The sequence below is a fragment of the Astyanax mexicanus genome, chromosome 7 (assembly GCF_023375975.1).
Source record: "Astyanax mexicanus isolate ESR-SI-001 chromosome 7, AstMex3_surface, whole genome shotgun sequence".
NCBI classification, from domain to species: domain Eukaryota; kingdom Metazoa; phylum Chordata; class Actinopteri; order Characiformes; family Acestrorhamphidae; genus Astyanax; species Astyanax mexicanus.
The window spans coordinates 46,180,157-46,199,536 of record NC_064414.1 but is presented as its reverse complement, the minus strand read 5'-3'; positions in this window follow the sequence as shown (position 1 = coordinate 46,199,536).

Below are 19,380 nucleotides of genomic sequence, written 5' to 3'. Positions count from 1 at the left end.
TGAAGAAGAGGGAGTTGAAAACATGGTCAGCAACAGAATCTATAAACATTTCATATAGACAACATGCAGCTGCCATCAACCAAACCATTGCAGCAAACACAATCCTGTACTGGAGCCCTTTATATCTCATGAACATTACTGGATACAGCACTGCCAGATACTGCTCCACACAAATACAGATCTGTATCAGAGGTCTACCGGGCCAGCTCAGACCCAAAATCATAGATGACGCTCTCCAAAATGTTTCACTCTTAAAGATCAGTGAATTAAATAGGTCAAAAGCACATCCAAAGGAGTAAATGAGTTCAAATATAGTCAGATTTAGAGGAAACACCTGAGTGGGTTTGATTTTCCATCCAGCACGGAGATACACCCAGAGGATCCAAGAGTGACCTGGTGTTCCCATTAAGAAGCAGAGCACCATTATCACATGAGTTAAAACCAGTCCTGCATAGACACCATTAACACAGACACTAAAACTGAAAGGAACTGAAGTGGAGTTCATCTCCATTAGAGATGTGTTAATCATTCTGCTGGAATTCTGTGGAAAATACAATAAAGTAATGAGTGACCTCGTAAAATATTGTAAAACATCATAAAACATGTTAAATTAGTTTAAAAGAACACCTTGGATGTTATTATGTATTTATTATTAGGTGTTCTTTTAAACTAATTTAACATTTATTGTAAGAAACACTATTTATTATTGTTTGTTTTACCTTTTTCCAGCCGTGTTTAGCACACCTAGGATCCTGCACGTCTGGAAATTCTGAATCACAGTAATTGACAGGATGAACACACCTGCTATTTAAATGCTCTTCAAATGCTGTTGTGGATCCTCCCATGTATGGATGATCAGTATATTAGACAAAGTTCTGACATACAGCATATCCAGTTTCAATCATCCAAACTACTGCTGCTGATGCAATCCTGTACTGAGTATATTTCTATTTTAAGAACATTATTGGATGGAGCACTGATAGATACTGCTCAATAAATATGGAGATCTGGAACTCTGCAAACCCAGCCTGGACCAGCAATAGTAAATCTCACTGTCATTGATCTGAACAGCATAGTGAATTAAATCACTTCCAGTATAAACACAATTTTGTTTGATTGTAAATCCAACATTAATAGACATGATTAATGAATGAGCTGGTATTCCCAGTGGCATAGCAACAACACTACCAAAACTACTCCCCCCATAGATACCATTTATACAGACTGTTGTGTGAAAAAGAGCTGAACTTGAATTGAATTTGAATTAACTTGAACTTGATTCTAGGGAGAGAGAGAAACACAAACAGGTGTGTTGTACTTTATGTTGAGATTCAGTAAAACAAAGGTAAGTTAAGTTTAATACAGAACGTTAAATGTAAACATGTATACAGTCTTTCTGAATTGATTCAACATTTTAGGCAAAGGTCTTTTACCTGGTTGTCAGCTGAGCTGTTAAGAGTCTGGGGTGTTTAATTGTGATAGTGATTCATCAGTCCTGAAAACACACCTGCTATGTAAGTTACTGTTGTTTATGCAACAGTAAAAACGTCTAATTATTTACATAGGAGTATAAGAGTTATGATCCAATAAATGAAGGCATTAACCAGCAGATATTGAGTATTATGAGTGTATTATTATTTGTGTAGCCCCTGGTAAATTTGGGGTTTTACTTTTATTTTATTTCATAAAGTGCCCATGTTTTAAAATGTTTAAAAGCTCTGAAAAAAATTTAATATGTTAAACTGTTAAAGAATATAAAGTTCATGGGTTAAAACTGTTTATATAAAAAATTGTTATACTACTGAGTATGGGACTAAGAAGCCGAAAAGCATTTTTATTGGCTAGGAGTGTTGTCACTCATTGTTAGAGTCGGCCTTTCCTGTTGATTGGGGCTTTCTCTGTAGGGGGCGGGCAGAGAGAGAGAGAGAGAGAGAGAGAGAGAGAGAGAGAGAGGTAAACGCAGCATCTAAATGTAGAAAAATAATTGATTTTATTTTGTCTGCAAGTCATGCGCTGGGTTGTCAACCAGAGAGCCTTAAAGTGGACTGATAAGACAAAGAGTGAGAAACGAGTAAAACTCTCCCTCGTAAAGTTCAGTTCTCACTGAAGTTCTGCTGCTGAGGTCTGCACGAGACTCTGCTAGCGTTATCTGCTTTGGCTAACAGCACCCAAGTTAGCTGAAGTTGGATTCCTCAGTGAACTGAACCAGTGAGACTGGGTACCAGGTAGCGTTACTAGTGCACTGTTTTCACCTCCACCATCACCAGATAGCGGTCTGAGCTGCCGCGAGGCAAAAAAATCTGTAAATAGTAAGTGCAGTGTTTGAAATCTGAATACATGGATGGGACTTTGGAAATCATAACATGGTTTATGTGTGTTTATGTAAGGATGAAAACCTAGTACATTAATGTTTATAATGACCTGAAAACAAGTTTTAATTTTTTTTTTAGAGAAAGACTTCACAGCTGTATTTTTTAATGTAATCTGTACTAATAAATTAATATTTTATTCAAAAAAGCCCCAAGCAAAACAGAAACCCTTTTTTCTGGCTTCCTGATGAATGATTCCCCCTAATAATGGCTGAAGTTTTATATTTTGCCGGCTGCAGAAGTCACAAACCTGGCTGGCTGGCCAATCTCAGCAACTAGTGGGACAGTGCTTTAGATAGAGGTCAGATCATTGTTAATACTAAAACTAAAACTGAAATGACCAAAGCAATGAAAAAAGCAATTAACATGTATGTGATGTACTGCCTGTTTTGCTCATATTTACCCAGGTGCCAATATTACTTGAGGGTACTATACACAAGGTGATTAACCAGTCAGGGATTTTAATATGAATTAACATTTACATAATGAGACATTGATGGGTTAAACGTTTCATATCAACATTTCTGTAAATTTTCACCATTGGTGTGATCATTACCCCAAAAAAGTTAAAAGCATTAATGGCGGGAAAGAGATTACAATAAAACAGTTCTTCATGTGATTTATCCACATTAATGAAACTAATTAGGACCTGAGGGAGGTAGGTAAACAGAATTATTAGTAATCCTGTAAAGATGGTATTGAAAGCATTTCTCTTTTGTTGGTTTCCTACATCTCTACCTCTCTCTACTGGGATCTGTGTGTCTCCTGGTCCTGGGTGTTTCAGAGCTCGCAGTACAGAAACACAACAGAATGAGATTATAATCACTGATATGAAGAAGAGGGAGTTAAAAACATGGTCAGCAACAGAATCTATAAACATTTCATATAGACAACATGCAGCTGCCATCAACCAAACCATTGCAGCAAACACAATCCTGTACTGGAGCCCTTTATATCTCATGAACATTACTGGATACAGCACTGCCAGATACTGCTCCACACAAATACAGATCTGTATCAGAGGTCTACCGGGCCAGCTCAGATAAAAAACTATAAATGACACTCTCCAAAATGTTTCACTCTTAAAGATCAGTGCATTAAGTAAGTCAAAGGCACATGCAATGGAGTAAATCAGTTCAAATATAGTCCGATTTAGAGGAAACACCTGAGTGGGTTTGATTTTCCATCCAGCACGGAGATACACCCAGAGAATCCAAGAGTGTCCTGGTGTTCCCACTAAGAAGCAGAGCACCATTATCACATAAGTTAAAACCAGTCCTGCATTGATACCATTATCACAGACCCTAAACCTGAAAGTAACTGAAGTGGAGTTCATCTCCATTAGAGATGTGTTAATCATTCTGCTGGAATTCTGTGGAAAATACAATAAAGTAATGAGTGACCTCGTAAAACATCTTTAAAAATATATTTTAAAGATGTATCTGTCAAAAACACAAAAATAATAATAAAAAAATAACATCCACAGTGTTCTTTTAAATTAATTTAACATTTCTTGTAAGAAACACTAGTAAATTTTGTTTGTTTTACCTTTTTCCAGCCGTGTTTAGCACAACTAGGATCCTGCACGTCTGGAAATTCTGAATCACAGTAATTGACAGGATGAACACACCTGCTATTTAAATGCTCTTCAAATGCGGTTGTGGATCCTCCCATGTATGGATGATCAGTATATTAGACAAGTTCAAGTTCTGACATACAGCATATCCAGTTTCAATCATCAAAACTACTGCTGCTGATGCAATCCTGTACTGAATATCTTTATACTTTAAGAATATTACTGAATGGAGCACTGACACATACTGCTCAATAAAAATTGAGATTTAGAACTAAAGTTTAGAGACTGTTGTGATCCATGTAGAAGACCCCTAAATGGATCACATTAGACAGAGGTCCTTCTATTCAGACAGCTCTGACAATGACCAACACAAGAAATCCACTAATTAAACCTTGTCCATCCTCTGGGATTAACTGTGGAGTAGGATCATTCTGAAGGTGATGGTGAAACACCTCCACCAACCCTGGATATAGGAAATATCTTTAGCAAGATTCTGCAAACAGCATAGACTGAAGAGCCTTGGCCAAAAATATTTGCAAAAGAAGTTGCAATATAAATGTATTAAATTGAGAAGCTATCAAATCTCCTTTAACATTGTGGTAATGGGCAAATTAACTTCAGTCTCTATTTTGCAGTTGCATTTCTCACCCTTGGCCTACAGGTGATCTTTGTGTAACCTTGGCAAAACATATAACAAACATATCAGACAAATTTCCATGTTTAGAGAAAACATCAAAGTGTCATTTATATAAGCAATCAAAAAATGACAGCTGGTTAGAAGTACATCATTAATCAGAGTTTGGAACACAGAGGACACATTTTGTAAGACAAATAGCATTACACGGCCTTACAAGGTAAACTATTTGGACCATCAATAATGAATGCAAAGCTTTGGCCCATTTCTGCTTCTTCACAAAGAAGAAATTAGCTAGGAAAGCAGAGAGGCGAGGACTAAAAAATATCCACAACACCATTTGAAGAGCATTTATATAGCCGGTGTGTTTATCCTGACAATAAAAACTGACAAATAAAAAATAATTAAAAATTAAAAATAATCCTATAAAAAAATAATAATAAAAAAAATTATGATAATAATAAAAAAATAATAATCCTGACAAATAAAAACATTTAAAAACTCACTAATAAATAATGTTACTTTACCAGAAATGTTGAATGAATTCAGATGGATGTTACTATGTATTATAATGTTTTTTATTTGGTGGTTAAAACTGCTGGGATCCTGCAAGTCCAGAGTTTAAGAATGATAGTGATTGACAGGATAAACATATCTGCTATTTATATTCGGTTTAGATGCTGTTGTCTTCTGTGAAGCTTGTGCGCATTCATTAACCTGATGTTATTGCATATACATCAATTTACTTTAACCTAGTTCATGGCATCATGGAAAATCTTTAAAAACAAAAAATGGCTAAAGATAAAGAGCAAATTCTGTTCTTCATAAATCAGAATTATAAAATCAATCTATTTTAATGAAAAATGTTTTTCTAAAAAACAATTTTAAATTAGAAAATACCCTATGTTATTCTAAATAGATTATTATTTTTATTTAAACACCGTTGTAATACATCAGACATTAATTTGTCTTTATTCAAAATATTGTTCTTTGTTGTGATGCAAAGGGTTAAGCAATGAGTCTACTTAAAATCCCTTAATTTATTTATATTTAGAATGTTATACAACTAGGGTGATACAGATAAAGCAAAATTGTGATTATACAGTAGTGTAAACATTACATTACATTATATTACATTTGGCAGACGCTTTTGTCCAAACCTTGTATACACAAAAGAAAATGGTGACCATACAGCAATATGAACTTACAATACGTTACAATAGGCCCCTTTTGCGACAGCTTTGATGATTCTGTTGTGATTTCAACATAAAAAAAACATGTTGATAGCTATTAATCTAATGCAATTTACAGTTACAGTTCATTACTTTACAGTCCACACAAAGCAGGTTGTGTCTTTTTTTTTTTTTTTTTAATAAAAATGCAATTTAGCTTCCACTCATGAGTTGTTGTTTTCTTCATTTTGATGTCCTGTACATTTTCAGTAACATTGTGATAACCACACTGAAAATATTTAAAGTGTGCATGGTGGAAAGAATATTGCAATAAAACAGCAAAGAATCAACTCTGGGATAAAATAAACTAAGTGAGATCTGAGGGAGGTAGGTAATCAGGATTATTAGTAATCCTGTAAAGATGATATTGAAGGCTTTTCTCTTTTGTTGGTTTCCTACATCTTTACCTCTATTGGTTGGGATCTGTGTGTCTCCTGGTCCTGGGTGTTTCAGAGCACGGAGAACAGATACACAACAGAACGAGATTATAATCACTGATATGAAGAAGAATATGTTGAACATTAGGTTAGGAAAATCATGTGCATATGTGTGCTGATATACAGCATATGCAGTGGTTATCAGCCAAACTACTGCAGCTGCTGCAATCCTGTATTTAACATTATTATACCTTAAAAACATCACTGGATGAATCACTGCCAGATACTGCTCAACACTAATACAGACCTGCATCAAAGGTCTGCCAATCCAGCATAGACCAGAAATAGCAAATACCACTGTCCACAATGTAGTATTGTCGATCAGAACATTGCTCAAAAAACAGCGCACTCTATAGAAAAGAGCAATTCTAGTATATTCATATTCAGAGGTAAAACCTGGGTGGGGTTGATTTTCAGTCCAGCATGGAGAGAAAGCCAGAGAATCCAGGAATGAGCTGGAGTTCCCAGGATAAGGCACAGTGACATGACAACATAGCTTAAAACCATTCCCCCATAGACACCATTTATACAGAATTGTATATGATAAATGGTAGAAGTGGAATTAATATCCATTACAGATGTGTTTAACAATGTACTGGGATTATGTAGTGTGGAAAGAAAACAAGGCCAATAAATGTATAGTATTTAAAAATGTATTTACCATCTCAGGAAAAGGCTTTTAACCTGGTGGAATCAGATGTGTTCTGTTGTTTCAGACAGTGATTTACAGAAGTGTGATTATTGCTGTTGAAACAACAATACAGATATGTAATTATTTACATAAGTATTATGATCCAGTAGGTGACAGGCATCAAACAGCTGAGATTGATAGTGATAGTAATGGACACTGATGGATGTTTGATATTCAGGTTTTCCTGTGACCTGTCCAGCCAGCCAGTTTTTGAGTTTTTGGAAGTCAAGCTTCCCTGTTACCTGCCACAGACCAGCTGCCCACTGTTCGGTTCATTTCACCTGCTTCTGACTACATTACATTACATTACATTTGGCAGACGCTTTTGTCCAAAGCGACTTACAATAGTCAAGTACAATGTAAAATAAGTTTAAAGGTAAAACATCTTTGGATAGGGATAAAAGGAGGTCAAAGGGGAATAATAGAATAGAGGAGTGAAGGAGGGGAAGAAGGAAATGAGGTTAGAAGTAGTTAGTGTGTTAGAGGTGTTAAGAGAGTAAGTGCTCTTTGAAGAGCTCTGTCTTCAGGAGTTTCTTAAAGATAGCGAGAGATTCTCCTGATCTGGTAGTGGAAGGTAGTTTGTTCCACCATTGGGGAACTCTGTATGAGAACAGTCTGGATTGCTTTGTGTGAATGTTTGGCAAAGCGAGGCGACGTTCATTGGAGGAGCGCAGCGGCCGGGAGGTAGCGTAAGCCTTCAGGAGCGAGTGCAGGTAGGAAGGAGCCTGTTCTGTTATCACCTTGTAGGCGATAGTAAGAGCTTTGAATTTGATGCGAGCATCAACTGGTAGCCAATGGAGCTCAATGAGCAGCGGGGTGACATGTGCCCGTTTTGGCTGGTTGAAGACCAGACGTGCTGCTGCGTTCTGGATCATTTGGAGTGGTTTTACTACACAGGGCATTAGCAGGGCATTGCAGTAGTCGAGGCGTGAGATGACGACCGCTTGCACCAGGAGTTGGGTGGCCTGTTGCGTCAAGGACGGTCTAATTTTTCGGATGTTATAGAGCGCAAAGCGGCAGGACCGAGCAACTGAGGCCACATGGTGCGTGAAGGAGAGTTGGTCATCAACCAGAACACCCAGGTTCCTAGCAACCTTTGTCGGTGAGAGAGAGAGAGAGACTAGTTGCTTACCCTCCACAGGCACTACCAACATATGTGGGTGAAAAACTACATCAGGAAAAGACAACAGGCCCATGCCTTGACTTCCTAATACGTATTCTGTCTTTCTGGTACTTTAAATTAGACTTAGTTGGTGAGATATTATTTTAATTAATCTGATTTCAATTTATAAACACCAACTAGATGAAAATTACCAGTTAACCATTATCAATAGCACACCTTCTAAGAAAGTTCTGTCTAACAAAACCAAGTCTGGTTAAATAGTTCAGTGATAGGAAATATGGTCATAAAAGCTACACAACACCCAAAATACTACATACTACATGTGAAAACAGTCTGGCACCTGGGTTAAAATGTTCAGCAGTCCAGAACTTAAGCTATACTAGCGGTTACTGAACATAACACTCAATTGAATCTGTTTCCTCAGAGGTTAACAGTGTAGTGTAGTGCCCAGTGAAACTCACTATATAACTATGAAACAGACCTCCTAGGCTCTAAGGCCTATATGAAAGGGTATTCAACAAAGCAATTACTACAAGTTAAGAGTTAAGAGTGCTTTATTGTGACCTAAGAAAGCATACAATCAATAAAACAATATTCAAAAAAAAAAAAAAAAAATTCTAAAGACCAATCAAACAAGATAACAGATAAGACTAGATTGCAGTTCCTACAGAAACTGCGAGTGTGATTGCAGTGCTGGCTGGTATCTGCTATGGTGTTGCTAAGGTGTTGCTAAATGGTTGCTAAGGTGTTGCTATCGTATCCAGGGTGGTTGCTAAGGTGTTGCTAAGTGGTTGCTAGGTGGTTGCTAAGGTGTTGCTAGGTGGTTGCTAAGGTGTTACAATGGTATCCGGGGTGGTTGCTAAGGTGTTGCTAGGTGGTTGCTAGGTGGTTGCTAAGGTGTTGCTAGGCGGTTGCTAAGGTGTTGCTATGGTATCCGGGGTGGTTGCTAAGGTGTTGCTAGGTGGTTGCTAGGTGGTTGCTAGGTGGTTGCTAGGGTGTTGCTAGGCGGTTGCTAAGGTGTTGCTATGGTATCCGGGGTGGTTGCTAAGGTGTTGCTAGGTGGTTGCTAGGTGGTTGCTAGGGTGTTGCTATGCGGTTGCTAAGGTGTTGCTATGGTATCTGGGGTGGTTGCTAAGGTGTTGCTAGGTGGTTGCTAGGTGGTTGCTAGGGTGTTGCTAGGCGGTTGCTAAGGTGTTGCTATGGTATCCGGGGTGGTTGCTAAGGTGTTGCTAGGTGGTTGCTAGGTGGTTTCTAGGGTGTTGCTAGGCGGTTGCTAAGGTGTTGCTATGGTATCCGGGGTGGTTGCTAAGGTGTTGCTAAGTGGTTGCTAGGTGGTTGCTAAGGTGTTGCTAGCCGGTTGCTAAGGTGTTGCTATGGTATCCGGGGTGGTTGCTAAGGTGTTGCTAGGTGGTTGCTAGGGTGTTGCTAGGTGGTTGCTAAGGTGTTGCTATGGTATCCGGGGTGGTTGCTAAGGTGTTGCTAGGTGGTTGCTAGGTGGTTGCTAGGGTGTTGCTAGGCAGTTGATAAGGTGTTGCTATGGTATCCGGGGTGGTTGCTAAGGTGTTGCTAGGTGGTTGCTAGGTGGTTGCTAGGGTGTTGCTAGGCGGTTGCTAAGGTGTTGCTATGGTATCCGGGGTGGTTGCTAAGGTGTTGCTAGGTGGTTGCTAGGTGGTTTCTAGGGTGTTGCTAGGCGGTTGCTAAGGTGTTGCTATGGTATCCGGGGTGGTTGCTAAGGTGTTGCTAGGTGGTTGCTAGGGTGTTGCTAGGCGGTTGCTAAGGTGTTGCTATGGTATCCAGGGTGGTTGCTAAGGTGTTGCTAGGTGGTTGCTAGGTGGTTGCTAGGGTGTTGCTAGGCGGTTGCTAAGGTGTTGCTATGGTATCCGGGGTGGTTGCTAAGGTTTTGCTAGGTGGTTGCTAGGGTGTTGCTAGGCAGTTGCTAAGGTGTTGCTATGGTATCCGGGGTGGTTGCTAAGGTGTTGCTAGGTGGTTGCTAGGTGGTTGCTAGGGTGTTTCTAGGCGGTTGCTAAGGTGTTGCTATGGTATCCGGGGTGGTTGCTAAGGTGTTGCTAGGTGGTTGCTAGGTGGTTGCTAGGGTGTTGCTAGGCGGTTGCTAAGGTGTTGCTATGGTATCCGGGGTGGTTGCTAAGGTGTTGCTAGGTGGTTGCTACGCAACGTGCAAATACATCAATCAGCTATGCACGCTAGGTTGCTCTGGCCGTTCGGGGGTGTCCAAACTTTTGACCCGTGGCTCCATTACACACAGTACTGGGGGGCCGGGGTGTCCAAACTTTTGACCCGTGGCTCCATTACACACAGTACTGGGGGGCCGGGGTGTCCAAACTTTTGACCTAATGCTGTTTTATCCCATAGCTGCTCCATACACTCACAGTACTGGAGTTCTAGCTACCTGTCCTTCGATCTAGCTGCCGTCCTCCGATTGGCCCCATTCATTCCAATGGGGCCACTTCGTACGACAATCGTACGAAATCCGTACGTCGTAACTTTTCGTAACGCATATTTTCGGAAAGAGCTCAATAAGTTCTACAGGTCCTCAATTGGTTTCATCTTCGTATTTCAAAAATTGCGACGTCCACGGGCGTGCAAAGTTCTGCCCATTCATTTTCAATGGGCAAAAAAACGCGTACTTACGAAGTTTTTACGAAAAACGTAAGTCCGATCGGAAAGCTGTATACAAGCCCACCATTCCCGATATGGACGCACGTTTTCTCTTTTGAACGAAGTCGATATTTCGAAAACTGCGGCACTAGTTAACCGGACAAAAAACAGGTGGAATAATAAGAAGAAGAAGAAGAAGAAGAAGAATAAGACTTAAGAAGAACAATACTGTGATTGCATTACTGCAATCACACTAAATATTGTGTAATATATTTAAAATCATGCAAAGCATGGGAGGACCACCAGACAAACTTCCAGACATCCACAGACTTCCTAAATATCTAACCAGAGCAGAACACTTCGTATTTACATGTAAATTGGAATTTGGCACTATTTACATTTGGATACATTTGACTATCATAGGACAATTCTGTTTCCTCACTTGTAATGGTATATATACAGCTCTGGAAAAAAATGAGACCACTTTAAACTGATTTTCTTTGATTTTACCAAATTTAAAAACCTCTGGAATATAATCAAGAGGAAGATGGATGATCACAAGCCATCAAACCAAACTGAACTGCTTAATTTTTTGCACCAGGAGTGGCATAAAGTTATCCAAAAGCAGGGTGTAAGACTGGTGGAGGAGAACATGCTAAGATACATGAAAACTGTAATTAAAAACAGGGTTATTCCACCAAATATTGATTTTTGAACTCGTAAAAACTTTATGAATATGAACTTGTTTTTTATTTTTTATTTGAGGTCTGAAAGCTCTGCATCTTTTTTGTTATTTCAGCTGTTTCTCATTTTCCGCAAATAATTCTGTTGGGATTCCATTATGTGGGAAAGATAAACAAGCCAAGTAAAGTCCAATACATATAATATTGTACATTACAATTGTAAATATTTAAAGCTTGCTTAATATCACGTGAAGAGGGTTTTTACCTAGGAGTTAGAACTGCTGGAATCTGTGGAAATAAATCAGTGATGAAAACACATCTGCTATATAAATTATTGTTGTTTATCCAACAATATAGATGTGCAATTATTTACATAAGACCTATGATTCAGTAAGTGACAGGCATCTAGCAATCAATATTGGTTATTATGAGTGAAATTCCAAAGAAAAAAACAAATATCCAGCATTTATCCATTTTAGGTGAAAACAGTTATGACCTTCACTACTGTGTGCTATTATTTTAGGTGTCTTCATGCATTACGAAATTTAAATGACAATAAAGCACATTTAGTTTTTGATGTATTAAATGTTGTCCTTTGTCCTTGTTCTTTACTCCTCTAGAGTACTGGTGGCCTTAAGTAAAAATAAAATTTAAGAATATAACAAGGAGCCCTTAAATCCTTGCACTTAATTCTAATGCAGGTTCCATGCATGAGTTTTCATTATCTTTCCTTTATTAATTTAATATTTTCAACCTAATTCTCTTGTACACCTTCAGCAATGGTGTAATCATCACACTCAAAATATTTATAGTGCTTATGGTGGGAAGAATATTACAAGTATACAATATTGTATCAATATTTGAGACATTAATTAAACTAAGTGGGATCTGAGGGAGGTAGGTAATAGGGCTGTGACGATAATTTTATTACCGCAATACCGCGGTTATGGGACGTCACCGCGGTGATGAGCTCATTACCGTCATTACCGCATTTTTTTATGGCTGTCAAATCTGATTGACTGCGTTTTGAGCGGTAGTAAAATGCTCCATATAAGCACAACTGTGGTGAATTCAGTATTAATATGTCAAGTGTAAGTCCTACACTATAGGGCTGTGCAATATATCAAATATATTTTGATCGCGATAGATATTGGTGTCAAACGATCTCAAAATTCATAATATCGAATATAAAATTTTTTGTCATTTATCTGGGTTAAGCAAAACGCGGTGCGTGGTACTCATTGAGGTCAGAACAGCTCTGGAGTCTCCTGCTCACTTCGTCTCCATTGAGGCTGCTGAAGAGAGTGAAGATGAGCAGCACTAATATTGGCTCGGAAATGGAAGCTACAGGGCAGGCTCAGTAAGTTGAGAAAAAAGGAAGAAAAAGACTCAGAACAGAAGAGAATCATCTGCAAGATTTGCCGGAAAGTGGTGTCTGCACCTCTCGCCAACACATCAAACTAATTCACCCACCTCAAGGTAAACCATGCCATGTAAGGTGTTCCGTGGTCACATTTTGAGAAAGTAAAATATATTAATTCATTGTCTGGCTCCTGGCTGTTCTGCGTGAGCACCGCGGAGAACGCGCGGCATTGCGCCTCAGTCTTGGTAAAAATAGTAAGGTTGGTTGAAGTGTAGTTCAAACAGCAAAGCAATGATATAAAACTATAACCACCATCTTTACTGAAATGTTGTTATCTGACCAAGTCTGAGGTAAAATGCGCTGCGCCTTGTCTCTTTCACAGCACGCGGAACTGAGTTCAGAACCGCTACAAATATAACCATATAAAACTCAGTTCAGATAAATAAACTTCAGATGAGTAAGGACACGTAAAGTGAAACAAAAATTGTCAAACATAAAGGACAGGTTTCTATTATTTTAAAATGGAACTAATGTCTTTTTTTTGGTCGGTTGTCTCTTGCGAGCCGATTTCTTAACGTCACGACATTTTAATCAACATATTATATGACGCGGGTCCCGTCAGGATATCTTGCGGCACAGACAGAACTGAATTGTTATTGGCGGGAACAGGAGTTTAATCAATCCAGAGGATGTGGGAGCACATTAATAAATAGTTAAGAAAATTGTAATAATCACGCAGTGATTCTCATGCACGCAACAAAAAAACCCTAAGCACAAAAAAGGAGCGGAGAATGGACCGACACGCGCACACACACACCGATTTTTTTTGTAATGTGGTAAGAAACGTGACCGCACTATTCAGCGGTTTTAATAAATATTTTTTTAATCCTTAATCCTTAATATTTAATTTTAATCCTTAATTTAAAGCACTAAATGTAATTTATTAAATTTATTTAGGACCGCGGGGCAGGTGCGGCAAAACTGTGTATGTGGCGGGCTGATGCGGGATTAAAAGAAGGATTTTTTTTTGCGGAACGGTAACGGGACAAAAAAGAAATGATGTCTGAATTAATTTCCTCCAATCGAATATAATTTAACATGGTTTAAGAATATAAAATAATTTATAAACAAACGAAATATTTAATATTGAGCTAATAGCCCAAGTGCAAAAATACAAAATCTGTAATACTCTGCACTGCACAATTCAAACGAAATAGCCGTAACGCAGCTGCGCTCCTGCCCTGCGATGCAGCCGAAGCCTGGTGTGAGGCAGCAGAAATTCTGGGGTGAAAACTACATAACTACACAACATAAGGAGACATAATGCACTCCAAATATTCAGGAGGGAAGTGAAATAAATGATACTGTACAGATATAATCTGTATCTAGTAGATATTTAATGAGAAATAAGAAGAGTGTGAATAAAAAAAAAACAGACGCCTATCACAGACTTCTTGAGCCTTGAGCCCGAACGGCCCGAGGAAAGGGGTGAGAAATATATATTTTTCGGGGCCGGGGGTCAGTGGAAAATTTTGCTGTGGATTAATTCGTCTTTTTTTTTTAAACGAATATTAGAATATTCGCTACCAATTACTGCCGAATATCCTGAGCTCAAAACCGCTATTCGGGCCAGCCCTAAAATAGATCTATGGATGGAGAAGGGGGAGGCGGACAAGCTCCTCCTTCAAAAAGTCTGCTCGGAAAAAGACAGGTTAGCTGTACAATGACGAATTATACAGGCAGCATATGTTCACTTGTTATGCTGTATTTATGGTTTATGTAGAGGTTGTATGTAGGCTGTATGGTTTGAAGAATAAAGATTTGGTACCAATAAATTTGTGGTGTTTTTTTTTTTTTTGGGGGGGGGGGGGGTTGGTTTGGGGTCTCGCGGTTAACCGCAATATCGCGGTGATGCATTAGTTTTTTACCGCGGTTATAAAAAATCAATACCGCCCCAGCCCTAGTAGGTAATCAGGATTATTAGAAATCCTGTAAAGATGGTATTGAAGGCATTTCTCTTTTGTTGGTTTCCTACATCTCCACCTCTCTCCATTGGGATCTGTGTGTCTCCTGGTCCTGGGTGTTTCAGAAGACGAAGCACAGAAACACAGGAGAACGAGATTATAATCACTGCTATGAAGAATGATATGTTAAACATGAAATTAGGAAAACTATATGCATTTGTATTCTGATATACAGCATATGCAGCAGCTATCAGCCAAACTACTGCAACTGCTGCAATCCTGTACTGAAGAGCTTTATACTTCAGGAACATTACTGGATGGATCACTGCCAGATACTGCTCAACACAGATACAGACCTGCATCAGAGGTCTGCTGACCCAGCATGGACCAGCAATAGTATATATTACTATCCAAAAAATATCATTTTTGATCAGACTGTTCATTGCCTGAAAAGCAAACTGCATACAGAAGATCAGTTCCAGTATAGTCAGATTTAGAGGAAACACCTGAGTGGGTTTAATTTTCCAGCCAGCACGGAGATACACCCAGAGGAGCCAACAATGGGCTGGTGTTCCAAGGATGAAGCAGAGAAACATGAAAGAAAAGCCCAAAATCATTCCCACATGGCCACCATTTAAACATACATCAAAACTAATCGAATTGGAATTCATATTCATTTCAGATGTGTTTAGCATTGTATTTGGATTCTGAAAATTAGAAAAAAAAACAGTCAGTTGTAGTGCATGACATTATCAGCATAAAAAAAAATAATAAACGCACAAAAAAGCTTGACAATAAATGAAAACATTTAAACAGCATTTCTGAATTTATTCTGCATCTCAGGAAAAAAAGTATATTTACCTGTTGGCTGGAGCTGCTAGAATCTTGGAACATCTGGAGATTCAGTGTGACTGATTTACTGAAGTATGAAAACACACCTGCTATTTAAATTGTTGTTCAACCAACAATATAGATGTGTTATTATTTACATAAGTGATATTATCAAATGACAAGCATCAAATAGCAAATATTTATTAGTGCAAGTTAATTTCCTGTTGTGTTTTACTGAGTCCTTCCAATACAAAAACATACATCTATTATATGTCCCTTTTGGAAAGAATCAGTTATTTTCTTATTTTCTACTATTTTAAGCTGTCCAGATGCCTTCATGATTTATTTCATATCATCTCAATTTCATATCATGCGGCTGGATTTAGAGCGTGTTGATGTATCTTGGGTATCGTGAGGGCTCAAAAATGCGTCTTGCGTGGCTCAAAACGCACAAAAGACATGTACCAATTCCCTTAATTAATCCTGGATGTGTTTTGGGCGTAAAGTGAAATAAACCAATCAATGTGCCAGTTATCATTCTCTTTAAGAGACAGGTGAGCTCTGACTTTGGCGCGTTCGTATCTTAACAGGGCAGCACTTTGTGCATCTCAGCAGAGGATACTGACCTGTGTGTTTACACTGCCAAGATACACCAGCAGCTCATTTAAGGGAACAGTAATGTTATTTTGTTCTTTATTCTATTTTTGTTGAGTTAAAAGTCAGGTTTGTGCTCTGCAATGCGTCTGTGTGTATTTACCTGAACACACCTCACTTTCAGACCACCATGCCAATCAGTGTAGATTTATTCCATCACATCTTGACAGTATCTTGTCATATAGTCCTCTAGACTACAAGTTAGGCAGTTAGTATTTAGTTATCTCTCATTAAAAATACAAAGCCCTGCTCAAATAATTTAGAGCTTATTGCAGAAACCTAAATAGAAAATGTTAATCAACTTTGACAACAAAAGGGTAAAATAAATATGTAAATTTTATCATTGTACTTGATAAAGCCAAATTAAGGCTGTTGAACCAACAGTTTTACATATGTAACTATTTACACAAATGCTATAATCCAGTATATATAAGGATATACAGCTCTGGAAAAAAATAAGAGACCACTTAAAAATAATATAATTAAGTGGAAGGTGGATGATCACAAACCATCAAACCAAGCTGAACTGCTTGAATTTTTGCACCAGGAGTGGCATAAAGTTATCCAAAAGCAGCGTGTAAGACTGGTGGAGCAGAACATGCCAAGAGGCATAAAAATGTGATTAAATATCAGGGTTATTCCACCAAATACAAATTTCTGAATCCTTAAAACTATGAACTTAAAGTATGAACTTTTGCATTTTGCATTTTTCTTTGCATTATTTAAGGGTCTGAAAGCTCTGCATCTTTTTTCGTTATTGCAGCCATTTCTCATTTTCTGCAAATAAATGCTCTAAATGACAATATTTTTATTTGGATTTGTGAGAAATGTTGTCTGTAGTTTATAGAATAAAACAACAATTTCATTTTACTCAAACATATACATATAAATAGTAAAATCAGAAACTGATTCAGAAACTGAAGTGGTCTTTCTTTTTTTGCCAGAGCTGTATATTGATTATATTGAGTTAATAATTAACACCAAATTATCAGAGCACACTAACATGGCAAAAGTCATGAGACAGCAGTATGCAACTTAATTGCAAAGCGTTACCATTCTGTATAAGATGCGAGGTGTTATCTTGTGAGGGATGTTGAACACTGAGCTGAAATCTGACACTTTAAGCACCCTCTTTAAAACAATTGATTTATGCAGCAAATTGTCCTAAGGCAGGACAATAGTGAGGAAGCAGAAACACCCAAATGTGAAAAAGAGAAAGGAGCAGTGAGTTCTCTGTATTTTCACTTTATTGAATTAAAAACATTTTATACACCCATTTTTGTACATTTTCAGCAATGGTGTGATCATCATACCCAACATGTTAAAAGAGTTGATGAGGGGACCGACATTACAACGAAACAATTCCTTATCTAATTGCATTAAGTGTGTAAAATTAAGTGATGCTTGAGGGAGGTAGGTAATCAGGATTATTAGTAATCCTGAAAAGATGGTATTAAAGGCATTTTTCTTTTGTTGGTTTCCTACATCTCTACCTCTCTCTATTGGGTTCTGTGTGTCTCCTGGTCCTGGATGTTTCAGAGCACGCAGTACAGAAACACAGCCGAACGAGATTATAATCACTGATATGAAGAAGACAGAGTTGAAAACACGGTCAGCAAATGTATCTATATGCATTTCATACACAGCACACGCAGCTACCATCAGCCAGATTATGACCACTGGTGCAATCCTGTACTGAACACTGTTATACTTTAAAAACATTATTGGATGGATCACTGCCAGATACTGCTCAACACAAATACAGACCTGCGTCAGAGGTCTGCCAACCCAGCATGGACCAGCAATAAAAATGATCACTGTCCATAATGTACTATTGTTGATCAGGACATTGATAATCTGAAGAGGGCACTGAATGGAGAAGATCAGTTCCAGTATAGCCAGATTCAGAGGAAACACCTGAGTGGGTTTGATTTTCCAGCCATTACGGAGATACAGCCAGAGGAGCCAACACTGAGCTGGAGATCCCAGGATAAAGCAGAGCGACGTGGCAACATAGCATACAAACATTCCCATGTAGATACCATTAAAACACACAGCAAAATTGAAATATACTGAAGTGGCATTAATATCCAGTACAGATGTGTTTAACATTGTGTTGAAATTCTGCAACATGGAAAAGAAAACAAGGCAAAAAAGTGCATTATATTAGCAGGATAAAAAAAACTCAACCAATCTAATAAATTTAAAGATCTATACAGTTTGTCTGAACATATAAAACATCAAAAAAAGGGCTTTTTACCTGGTGGTTGGATCTGCTGGAACCTGGGTTGCTGTCTGAAGTGTCAGTGTGACAGTGATTTACTAAAGTGTTGAAAACACACCTGCTATGTAAATTATTGTTGCTCAGCCAACAAGATGTGTAATTATTTACATAAGAGTTATGAGCCAGTACATTATAGCTGTGGTAATTTCCTGTAGCGTCAGTTTCCAATCACAGAGTTTTAAACACTTACACTCCTCTAAACTACAGGTGACCTTGAGCAAGAACACACATTGAGAATTGTCTCCAGAAAACCTGACTAAAAGCATTAAGCTAATGGGAAATTACTTTCTTTGCTGACACTCTGTAAAAGATACTGAAATGTATCTAGTACTTATTAAGTATGAACAGAAAAAAAATAAAAATAAAAAATGCTGCTTTGGGCTTTAAACCAAATGAATTATTAAACAATATGGTTTTGCTGACAATGGGGTTTTTATGCAAGTCCACTTACAGGTTTGTCCATTTCCAAAGTTTAAGATATTAAAGCCAAGAGTTTACAGCTGTAAATTATTGTTATTTAACCAACAATATATATATGTGTAATTGTTTCCATAAGAATGAAGATCCAGTAAGGGCTAGGCATCAAACAGCAGAGATTAATTCCTATTTTTGAATTCCCTGTGAACAAGTTTGCAACACTTATAGTCCTCTAAACTACATCAGACCTTAAACAATTTGATCTGCTTCTTAAAAAACAACAACAAAAAAGCTGTACTGATTGATGCTGCAAATTGTCCTAAAATCACAAATTTATTCAAGCAGTCTGCTGGTGATAAGGACAATAGTGAAAAGCTAGAAACACTTAAACGGAAAATTAAGTAAAAAGTAGGAGCTTAATTATAATTTAACACGCATCTCAAAACATTAGAATATCATTGAAAAGTTACTTTATTCCAGTAATTCAGTTTGAAATGTGAAACTAA